Below are 11,394 nucleotides of genomic sequence, written 5' to 3'. Positions count from 1 at the left end.
ACCTTCCTTTTTGATTAGACAGAAAAGAGGAAGTGCTGTGGGATGTCTTTCTGTATGCTGTGAATATGTGTTGCTCTGATTAATTGATTAAATAAAGCTGTTTGGCCAATGGTGAGGCAGAATAAGGTCAGGCAGTACATTCCAACTGGAGAAAGAGGAGAAGAAAGGAGAGTGGAGCAGATGCTGTGAGCCAATGCCAGGAGAAGAAAGATATGAAAGTACTGGTAAGCCGCGAAGGCATGGCAATGCATAGATTAATAGAAATGGGCTATGTTAAGTTTTAAGAGCTAGCTAGTGAGAAGCTTGAGCCATTAGGCCACCCAGTTTGTAAGTAACATAAGTCTCTGTGTGTTTGCTTGGGTCCAAGCAGCTGAAGGACCAGGTGGGACACAGGGAAGCTTCTGACTACATTTTAGATCTTGGTTCCCAACACCCTCTGCCGGCTGACCCTCCTCCAGTAGGCCCCACACTTCAGTTACATCTGTGCTTATCACCTTGACCTCAATTGTCTTCCAAACTGGACCTGATAGACTTAGCTCTCAGTACACAGTTGTTGTTCTTAATTTATTGCTCTTAATACTCTGGGTAGTTTTAATTTCACAAGAGAATGTTTTTGCATTATGTCTGTAAATTGGTTATTACACAGTGCCTACAAGGAGAAAGGTAGACTCATTAAGTTAACAAGGACATAACAAGTACCTACTGTGTGCCAGGTACTATTCTAGTCTCTGAGAACACAAAGTATGCTGTACCATGACATAGCTGATGACTTTATTCACCATCCAATCCATCCCTTTCATGTTACACACAAGTTAGAAAGGCCCACCAACAAGCCTAGGTAATGTTTATTGGAAATGTTATTCATGCCAGGCTCTCATCTAAGCATATTAAATATTAATAATTTAACTTACTTAACTCACATAATAGCCCAGTGAAGTAGGAACCATCATTTTCTCATCTTAAACATGAAAAACTGATGAACTATGGTAAAAGAATATGTCCAGAAACATCACCAGCAAGTGGTGGAGCTGGGATTTGAACAGGGGCTGTCAGGGACTGCACCTCAAGTATCTCCCTCCCAGGACAATGAACAGAGTGGTCAAGGCCATGACAACAACTACATTCTCCAGTCCTAATGATACAGTCCAAGCATTAGTGACTTGGCAGCCCCTTGTTAGAATAACTGAGACGACAGCTGTAGAAGAAATAACAAAAAGTCATTATATGTCTCTTTATGGCTTTCGTGGGCTCCACAGAAGAATGTAAAAGTCAATATGGAACCTGCTACACCAGCCATAAAAAAACACTTGCAAATAGTCCAAAAGCCGACAGACACCAGGAAATCCATAAAATCAGACTTCGGCGGTGGGTAATGATCTAGTTAGGGCTTTTTAGAAATATTTTAAGCTGATAGTGCTTTCTTCAAATAAAAGCTTTTGGAGAGGGCATTCTCCTGGCATATAACAGTTGATGGAAAAGAGTGGACTTCCTCTCTAGCACTGGGCAGAATATTCTGGGAGAAGCCTCCTCCTTGTGTGCCATCTCCAGCTCTTAGAGGCTCCTTGACAAGTCTCCCCGGAGGCCTGTTTTAAAGCTATCATGCTAACTCATCTCAGGCTCTCTGAAGCGCTGAGAGGCAATGGGATTAATCCAAGGTCATGCAGAGAATTATGGTCAAAGAGTCAAGGTCAAAGGCAAGGTTCTGGGACTCTCATGCCATACTTGTGTCTCTCTGGTGGGCAGCTGTGGATTTCTCTTCAAGCCATCCACGTGGCAGCAAAGATAGGAACCTAAATGGGAGCAGGGTGGCTTCCTCACCCTTGATGAAGCAGCCCCACTTCTGAGGGTCTAACCATCATCAGCTGCGCAGCTAAAGCAGCATGAGCTAAGTGGAGAGAAAGCAGCTCTCTGATCCACCTGGGGCAACATTTGAAACTGCCCAGCAAGAAGCATTTCCCAGGACATCAAAGGCTCAGTCTGCTGTGCGTTGTCAAGGCGGTTGTTGATGCAAATCTGTCCCCAGGCTCCTTGCTCACAGTCCTTTTATGGCATGGCAGCAGGGTTCCAACTGTGTTTGAGCCCGGAATCACAGAGTACCCATAGGCTTCCACACTGCAGTGCTGTTACACAGGACGTGTTTTTCTGAGGCATTCTCTTAATGTAACCAACAAACTCCAGCTGCCATTTAACTGCATGGGGTTTCCAGATCTCAGCACGAGGAAAGGAAAACCCTGGAAACCCCCACCTTTGAGACAGCCCTCTGAGCCTAGGAAGCCAAAGACTTAGAGACAAATCCCTGCTTACTAAGCAGGAGAAGCTGTGGGCATAGCACTCGGGTGGTAGATAAGGTTCATTAGCCTTGCTAGGCAATGTCTGTTATCTGGAGAGGCACATTTCAGGTCAATGTTCAGAGAACATCCCTGAAAGTCAAGACATCTCAAACCACCCCTGTATTTCCCATCTGCAGATGGGGTGCAGTTGTTCAGATTTCCTCTTCTGAGTAGGCTGTTCTCCTGATTACACTGTGCCGAGGGCAGAGTGAGGCCATTCATCTGCTTACTGCTCCTTTTCTCTGGCTGGTTTCTCTTCTCTGCAAGTAAGCACCAACTGAAAACGCAGAAGTTGTGCTCCAGTTACCATCAAGCCAAGTCTCACGAAGACACGGGTTCTGACAGTTTTCAGTTGATGGATTAGATAGTCATTATTTCCTTCTGGCTTCTAACAGCTTTTCAACCTAGCCTTCATTCCAACGTTCTTCCCACTCGAAGATGACAGGGCAAATTAGATGCAGCCCATGCACTTACGGCTGGCTGCCTTTGCAGAGACCCTGAGTACCTAATGTCTGCAAGGTTATCGGCTTGCTTTGTTTTCTCTTCCAGTGAACTCTTTTTCAAGTTCCAGGAAACTGGTGAAGTTCATGCCGTGAAGAAAAAAAGTCAGTGTCCTCGATTGTTATCTCTTCTGCTAGGGTGTCATCCCGTGGGCATGACCAGACTTTGCCATGGGTCAGCATCACCCATTCTCCTGTGTTCCTAATGCTTCCACTTCCCTTTGTCAAAAGGCTTTATGGAGTCACAAGACTAATGTTGAAAAACTACGTTCAGCCTACGACATCACCAAGGCTCTACCCCACCTGACTTCAGACCCGTGGAGCTCAGAATTTCCCTCTTAAAAAGATGTAAGCTACACCTGGCCCTGCATGTCTGCCTTCCCAGCACTGGAGAGCTGAGGCAGGGAGATCAGGAGATCAAGACCAGTATGAGCTACATAGAAAGTTCAAGGCTGGCTTGCACTACATATGAGATCCTGTCAGTAATTATAATAATAATAATATAATAAATAGTTAATAGTGTTAGGATTGGAGAAAACTTTATTTTCTATTCTAATTCCACAGTGTATTTACTCTGATATAAAGGAAACTTGTCCTTCATAATCACTTTCCTGTCAGCATTCTAGTTTTGTTTTATCACCTATTCACATACCATTAAGCACTAAACTGTTTCGTCTACTGTGTTTTGAAATTTCTCAAGTGTGTGTGTGTGTGTGTGTGTGTGTGTGTGTGTGTGTGTTCATTTTTGCTCACATGTGTTCAGGTGCATGTAGAGGTTTGAGGTAAACCTGGATGTCATTCCTCAGTTGCCCTACACCTTGGGTTTTTGGTGTTGTTGTTGTTGTTTGTTTGTTTGTCCATAGACAAATTTCTCCCTGACCTGGAGCTCACCAAGAAAGCTAACCCATCTGGCCAGTGGGTCCCAGAGATCTAGTGGTCTCCACCTCTCCAGAACTGGGATTAAACGTACGCCCCCACATATAGTCTCTGGAGAATCAAACTCAAGTCTTCATACTTAGGCAGCAAACACTACCAATGGAGCCATCCCCCCAAGCCCTGCTTTGAATTTCATACTGAAATAACACTTCATTTTCTAAAAGTTATTAAATAAAAGTGAAAGGGTGATAATGCGGAAGGAAGCAGTCTGGAACTGTACTGCTCCGTGTCAGCCACCTGTGGCTACTGAACCCCGCCAGAACTGATGAAGGCTACGATGAGCTGGAAGAGATTTTACACAGAGTTTGGAAAGTAGACATGCCACTGGGTGCCACAGACAGCAGCATGTCCCTTCTGCCAACTTTAAAGGAAATGACTCCTTTTGGTAGATAGGAACCAGTTTCACAAGTTCCTAAGGGATGATGGATTTTGTCTAATTGCCAGAAATCCTCCCATAGTTCAGGTTGAGCTCATTTCTGGATATTTGGACTGTCTTTGGGGAGTAAATTACTGCAAGGCAGACAAAGTGAAGTTTATCACAGTAAACTCTTGCCCTGAATTGATTTGTTTTGCTGACATTTTTAAAGAGGGTCCATGTAGCCCAGGGTTGCCTTGACCTCTCACTGTTCCTGTCTTAATCTCCCCAAGCTGGCATTGCCAGCGTGTGTCACCAAGCCTGGTTTGTGGCAGGTCCCTAATGAATGGCTAACTTCTCTCACAGATAATTAAGGGTACCTTTCCTTGATCCTCCTATCTTGTGAAAAAGTCAATTTTTATATCTTCGGAGAATATTCTCTTCCTCAAAATCCCTTAAGGCATTAGCTTTTCACCTTGGTGTTCATAACTATCCAAAAACCTTCTTCTGTGTCTAAAGATCAGGGGGATGGGCTGAGGCGCAGAGAGCAGGCACACTTCATAGGGCACTCTGATCTTCCGTCAGGCGATGGGGGCTGGAAGGATGACTCAGTGGTTGAGAGTGTGGAGTACTCTCTCACCAAGGACCTGAGGCCCGTCCCCAGCCCTGTGGCAGGTGGCTCACCAACTACTTATAACTCCAACTCCATGAGATCCAATTCCTCTGGTCTCTACAGGCACTTGCACACACACACACACACACACACACACACACACACACACACACCTAATTTTTAAATTAAAGTGATTTTAAGCTAGTAATAACTCATTGTTAGTATTTATAATTGTTAGTTCGGGCTTCTTTGAGCCACAGAAGAAACCTCGTGTTCCTATGGCACTAGCCAGGATTCACACAGCATTCTGGGCCTTGCTGTCACCCTCAAGCTCTTCGTGTTGTTTTCCCGAGTGTGGCTCTCTGCAGATGCAATAGGGTTGTTGGGTGAACAATGAAGTGTTGTTAAAGGAGCAGAATGGATACAGGGCTTGGCATCTGGCAGGGGACAGGGAATGTATTACAAAGGTGCTCAGCATATTCTAGAATCCTCCACATGGTTTCTGAAGCTTATGTCTAGATGTTCCCGCTGTAATAGGAAAGTCATGGTCATGCTTGGTCTATTCCAAAATTCAGTCAAAATGCCTGTGGCAGAAAAATCTACACAAGGAATCTACACAGGGAAAGCCTGTCCTTGGTCATAGACACTGACCAGAGGTCCTGTAATTGTGTGGTTAGTTCAAAAGAGGCCAGGACAAAAAGTGCTAACTGGTCATATAACCCATCCCATTCTCAGTGGCTGCCTAAAGAGGAGACACTCCTGCATGGTGGGAGGCATTGCTGGTCCTAGATGGGGCTTTTAACCAACACTCACACACCTGGCTAGGGAATTTCATCAGAAGCACAATTGGGAGTTTTAAAAAGTCAAAAACACAATAGAAAGCAAATAGTCCCTGCAGTCAAGAAGAATAAGGGTAGAAAAGCAGGGCCCAGGGACTTCTTGTCCAGGCCAGTGACTTACTGTGTGGTGGAAAAAAGAGATGTGGTAGCTATTGTTTGCAGGGCATAAATCAGGAGTCATAAAACCTGGTATTGTCACCAAAGAGCTCGTTGTTAGAAAGCCCTACAAAAGACCAGTGTGTACTCCTGCAGGCCACAGAAGATCCCCAGCAGGAGATGGCTGCTGTCTTGTCATCCTCAGACAATTCTCTGACTTCCGCATGTTGGTCAAGGAGAAAGGCGAATTCACATGGTGGCATCCTTGTCCTCTGTGGCCCAAGGAGACTTCCTGTGCTGACCTGCATGTCAGGAACTCTTTGAGAAACTTTCTCTTCCTCGCCTGACTCTACACATGCACATGCACACACACATATGCACATGCACACACACCTGTACATACAAATGCACACACATGTACACACACACATGCACATGCACACATTTATACACAGTGACCTTGGTCTCAAACTCCAAGGTAGTGGAGAGCATTTTCAAGACCAACTACTATCTGAGAAAAAGTTGTTGTTGTTGTTGTAATTAGAACAACCACCTTTCTTATTTATACAATGATGTGCAATGGCAGATACTTTTGAAAGCTCCCTAATACAGAGCAACACATTTGAAATGGGGGTAAAGGGAAAGACTAAATGAAAATATACATCTGCACTAATTGTTAGGAACAATAATGTTTCCAGCAACAGGTCACATGGGGAAGTGCTGTTGGCCATGTCAGAGGAGCAGCAGGTTGCAACTGACCTCAGGAGATTGACCCACCAGAATGCAAGGCACTGATGGGTGAGTCTTGGATAGGCAAGGCTGAGGCTACAGCTCCAGAATGTCTCTTGCTATGCTGTGTCTTTACATGTTTGCCACTGACATTTTCCTCTGGTATCCGGTACGGTGTGCATGGGTGTGATTATCTCGTGGGAATATCTCGTTCTACTGGGCATTTTTACCTGTAGATTATGATGAAGATGATTTCCTTTTATGTTGTACTGTTTAACTGAAGCAATGATTTTATACAATAATAGTGTTAGGTTAAATAGAATTTTGATGATTGAGGGTTTTTAATAAATATAATAAAGGATTGTGATAGAGGTTGTTTAATGGGAAAATTAGTTTAGGTAAAGCAGGATATGATGTTTCCCTACCCTTGATAAAGCAGAGGCTTCAGAGGATAGAAAACAGGAACAAGTGTCACACAGCCAGGACTTACGAGTTTCTCTTGAGGAGTCCTATAGACTGTGGCTTAGGTTAATGATTAAGGAAAACAATTGAGTCCCAGAAGCCAAGATAGCTCAAATTCCTTTCATCTTAATTTAGGAGCTGTGTTCATAGGTTTTGATGTGGTTTGGGTTCATAGCTAAAACGAAGCTTTAAATAATGACTTAAGGTTAGGTTAAGATGTCTTTGTTAGTGGCTTTAAGGTAGAAAATCTTGAGGAACAGTTTAAAGTTTAGAAAGACACACTTTTAATAGTTGAGTGAGGGACATAAACAATGGCAGCCTGGCTATTGGTGGCTGACGAACCTTTCTTGCTAGAATGGGTTGGTGATCAAGGGTGGAGATTAATTCCTTGTGTGCATTTCTGCCCTTAGCTTCCTGAGGACATAAAAAACTGTTGATGAATGAGTATGCACCCTGAGGATTTAAAGTAGAGCTGACATTCTTTTTTATATATAAAAGTTTAGATTTGTGATTCTTTTAAGATTTCTTATAAGACTACCTTTTGAGATAAATAATAAAATGATTGATCCTTTCTTTGTAACTGCAAAATGCAGCCTGCCAGTAAAAGACCTGGATGAGAAAAATATCTTGCATGCTTACAGTCTGTTAATCTATAACAAGTTGCTTGGGTATAAATGGGTACCCAATGGGTATGTGGGTTCTTGGAACAACTTGTTTTTCACCTGTAATACATAAAATATTTAATCAAGTACAGGATATGGAAAACGTGATTTTTTTTTTTACTTATATTCATTGTAATCATTCACTAAAAAACAAAATGTAACCATCTTGTAATTTTTATACTGCTTGAAAGATTTTGCTGGGGTATATAAGCTGTAAGGGAAAAAATAAAAACACAATAGAAGGAAAGCTAGAAGAAAGACATCAAGAGAGACAGAAGGAAACATCAGGGCAGAAAAACAGAACAGAAAAGAAATAGAGTAAAACAAGCAACAGAAAGAATAAAATGAAGAACTAAGCTTTGTCCCTGAGAAAAATCTCCTGTGTCTGTTTGTCTGTCCAGTAGTTCACCTGCTCTGCATCTCCTTTTCAGTTTCTCTGACGTACTGATGGCTTGTCCTTCATCAGCACCCTAGGTGAGATCCTGACATGTTGGGGATATGTGTGTGTGTGTGTGTGTGTGTGTGTGTGTGTGTGTGTGTGTGTGTGTGTGTGTGTTTCCCTTTTTTTGCTGTCCTCAGAAAATTAAGTTTTACTCCCTCAGATAGAAAAGTCAAGTTGAGTGATTGGTCGGCTGACTCCATGGATCCCCCCATCCCTGAGCTGCTGAAGGCTGGTCTCACAGCAGCAATAGGGAAGCCATTGATTTGCCTGGGGATAAACAGTGTCTCTTTGGAGTGCCTTGAGAAGACATGATCAGAACTTAGTTCTAAATCTGGAAATTGCAATGAGAACTTGGTTTCTAAAGACCCAAGGAAGAGGACGTGAGCTGAGGCAGCCCTAGGTGAGCTGTAAAGCTGTGGCTATAACTCCGACATTAGAAAGAGGGGCAGGAGCGAGGAAAATGTTAATTCCCACTTGTGTGTTCACAGGTGAGTAAGTGGAGCTGCAAACATTCATTCTGAGTGAGGTAACCGGGACAAGCTGGCAAGTTTTCTGTCACTCAATGATATCAGCTTTAAATCCTTAGATACGTGTGCTTCATTGGAAATACCCAAAGAGGCCAGGAAACTGGGAAGAGGTCACGGTGGGGAGAGGGCTTTCGAGGGAAGGCGGATTGAATAGGGTGAAATGGAACAGCAAGGGCTAAGTGGGGTGGGTGTGGGGGGAATTCAGGCAGGGGCAAAGGTCATATGGAAACCCACTAATGTAGAAGACATATATATATATATATATATATATATATATATATATATATATATTAAATATATATTTAAATGGAGGTATCCTATAATGAGGGAACAATGGTCCTACTACACACCATACGCAAATAAAAAGCCCAGTGCCAGGAATGGGTTACCTCTTTTGGATTGTTGCCCAATGGGGTCACATAGACCCCCCCAAATATTCCAGGCTATTGCCAGTGCCCTTGATTGCCCTGTAGAACACAAGAGTGAGACCATACCATCAAAGACTACACTTGCCTGTTCAAATGCCTTAGCAATGAGAAAATTCTGATTATACGTGGTTGTGGCCACCAAATAAATAAATACAATTTACAAAAATAATAAAAGCAGCATGGGGTTGGCACTATGATGCCAAGGGAAAAGAGGAGACAACACTGTCTTCCAGCATCACCAAGAGTGCTCTGCCTAAGGGACTCCCACAGGCTGTTTGTGAGCCAGTGTTCTGCGGCTTACTCTTCCCATTTGTGGACTGATCTCTGCTGGAGACTTCTGTGTCCTTCCCTAATTGCAGAAGACACAATAGACAACAATTCTCTTTACCCTAAGTTGGGCTGTCAAGTTTAAAACAGCTGATGTTCCTTCCTGAAGAGCCTGATTTGATGCTTGAACTTGATGCTGAAGTTGTGTGGCTTTGTGAGGGTGGGGTGGGGGTGGGGAGGGGCTCATTGCCTGTGGAGCTCTTTGCAGCAGCTGGGCTAGGGGAGGCTCAGGGAAGCAGGGCAGACAGTAGCTGGGAATGAAGATGCTGAAGTAGGCAGCCCCTTAGGCATGAACTTGAGGTTAAGGAAAGGCTAACGAATGAGTGGTTTTACCCTTTATATCAAGTTCACTATGTCTTACTCTAACATCACCTTAGTGTCTACAAATAAATAATGCCAGACACAAACATTCCAAAGATTAATATTGCTAAAATTAATCTTCTTTTAAATAATGCATTTCCCTACAACTCAAAAGCAAATGCTATGAGTCAGAAACGTGGAATTTCAAGGTCAGTTGTTCCTGTGTTTCTCCAGGCTTTACAAACAAAAACCCATTATTCCATGTGCTTTAATGTCTTGCTCACTGTGTGACTACAGCCCAGTGACCTTCAAATGCAGTATCTATTGTTGCCTTCACTTTCATCTCTACCTGAGTGAGACAGAATCGATGCTCTTCATCCAGCAATCCCAATTAAGCCACTAGCAAGCTCTGCTGAACCTGCAAGCTTTGGATTTATATTGAATTAATGAAAGCTGAAAGGACCTCCCACATTACATCCACGCATAATGCATCAGTGCCAAGAGGAGATGTAATTACAATATCGCAGGGACCTTGTAGGTTGGTCCACTGAAGCAAGGTGACAACCATGAATTGATCATGTGAGTGCATTGAAAAACATCCTAGCAGCTATTATAGAATTTGCCACATTCAGATTAATTACCTAGAAGCTGGATGGTGCCAATGATTGGTAAAAAGACATACATTCCAAGTAGGTTATTTTAGGGATAATAATTTAAATCAACTTCTAGGTAGCATCAAAGACAGCTGCTTCATATCAAAAAGTTATTATTTAAATAAAACTTGAGTCTTAGTGTAACATTTACTTCCATGTGGATAACCTAAGAAAAAAATCATTTTTACACATGTAATCTTTTTACTATTGAGATTGTTCATCCCCAGAATATGGCCTTTTCATTAAAATTATTCATCTTTTTGTAATTTATCATGTATATATAGAATGCAAGTTACATGATATGTAAATCATATATTGAGGTGCATATGTATGTATAGTAAATATGTATAGATGTCTCTTATATTTTTACTTAGCACACACAGTATTAGGTTTCATTGTGGTGTTTTCAAACAAAATTTATTTAGTTAATTCCTATCTGCCCCTCTTCTCCCCTCCTCCCTGCCTTCCCATCCACCCCATAAACCTCCATTCTGCTTTGCACCCCACGGCCCTCCACACCTTTCTATATGCGCCCCACGGCTCTCCACACCTTTCTATATGCACCCCACGGCCCTCCACACCTTTCTATATGCGCCCCACGGCTCTCCACACCTTTCTATATGCACCCCACGGCTCTCCACACCTTTCTATATGCGCCCCACGGCCCTCCACACCTTTCTATATGCACCCCACGGCTCTCCACACCTTTCTATATGCACCCCACATATCCACGCCTTTCTATATGTACCCCACGGCCCTCCACACCTTTCTATATGCGCCCCACGGCCCTCCACACCTTTCTATATGCACCCCACGGCTCTCCACACCTTTCTATATTACCCCACATCTCTCCACACCTTTCTATATGCACCCCACGGCCCTCCACACCTTTCTATATGCACCCCACGGCTCTCCACCTTTCTATATGCACCCCACGGCCCTCCACACCTTTCTATATGCGCCCCACGGCTCTCCACACCTTTCTATATGTACCCCACGGCCCTCCATGCCTTTCTATATGCACCCCACATCTCTCCACACCTTTCTATATGCACCCACATCTCTCCACACCTTTCTATATGTACCCCACGGCTCTCCACACCTTTCTATATGCACCCCACGGCCCTCCACACCTTTCTATATGCACCCCATGGTACACCTTTCTATATTACCCCACATCTCTCCATGCCTTTCT

Source organism: Peromyscus maniculatus, chromosome 5, assembly GCF_049852395.1.
Source record: "Peromyscus maniculatus bairdii isolate BWxNUB_F1_BW_parent chromosome 5, HU_Pman_BW_mat_3.1, whole genome shotgun sequence".
Classification (NCBI taxonomy): Eukaryota; Metazoa; Chordata; class Mammalia; order Rodentia; family Cricetidae; genus Peromyscus; species Peromyscus maniculatus.
This window is presented reverse-complemented; position numbering follows the sequence as displayed.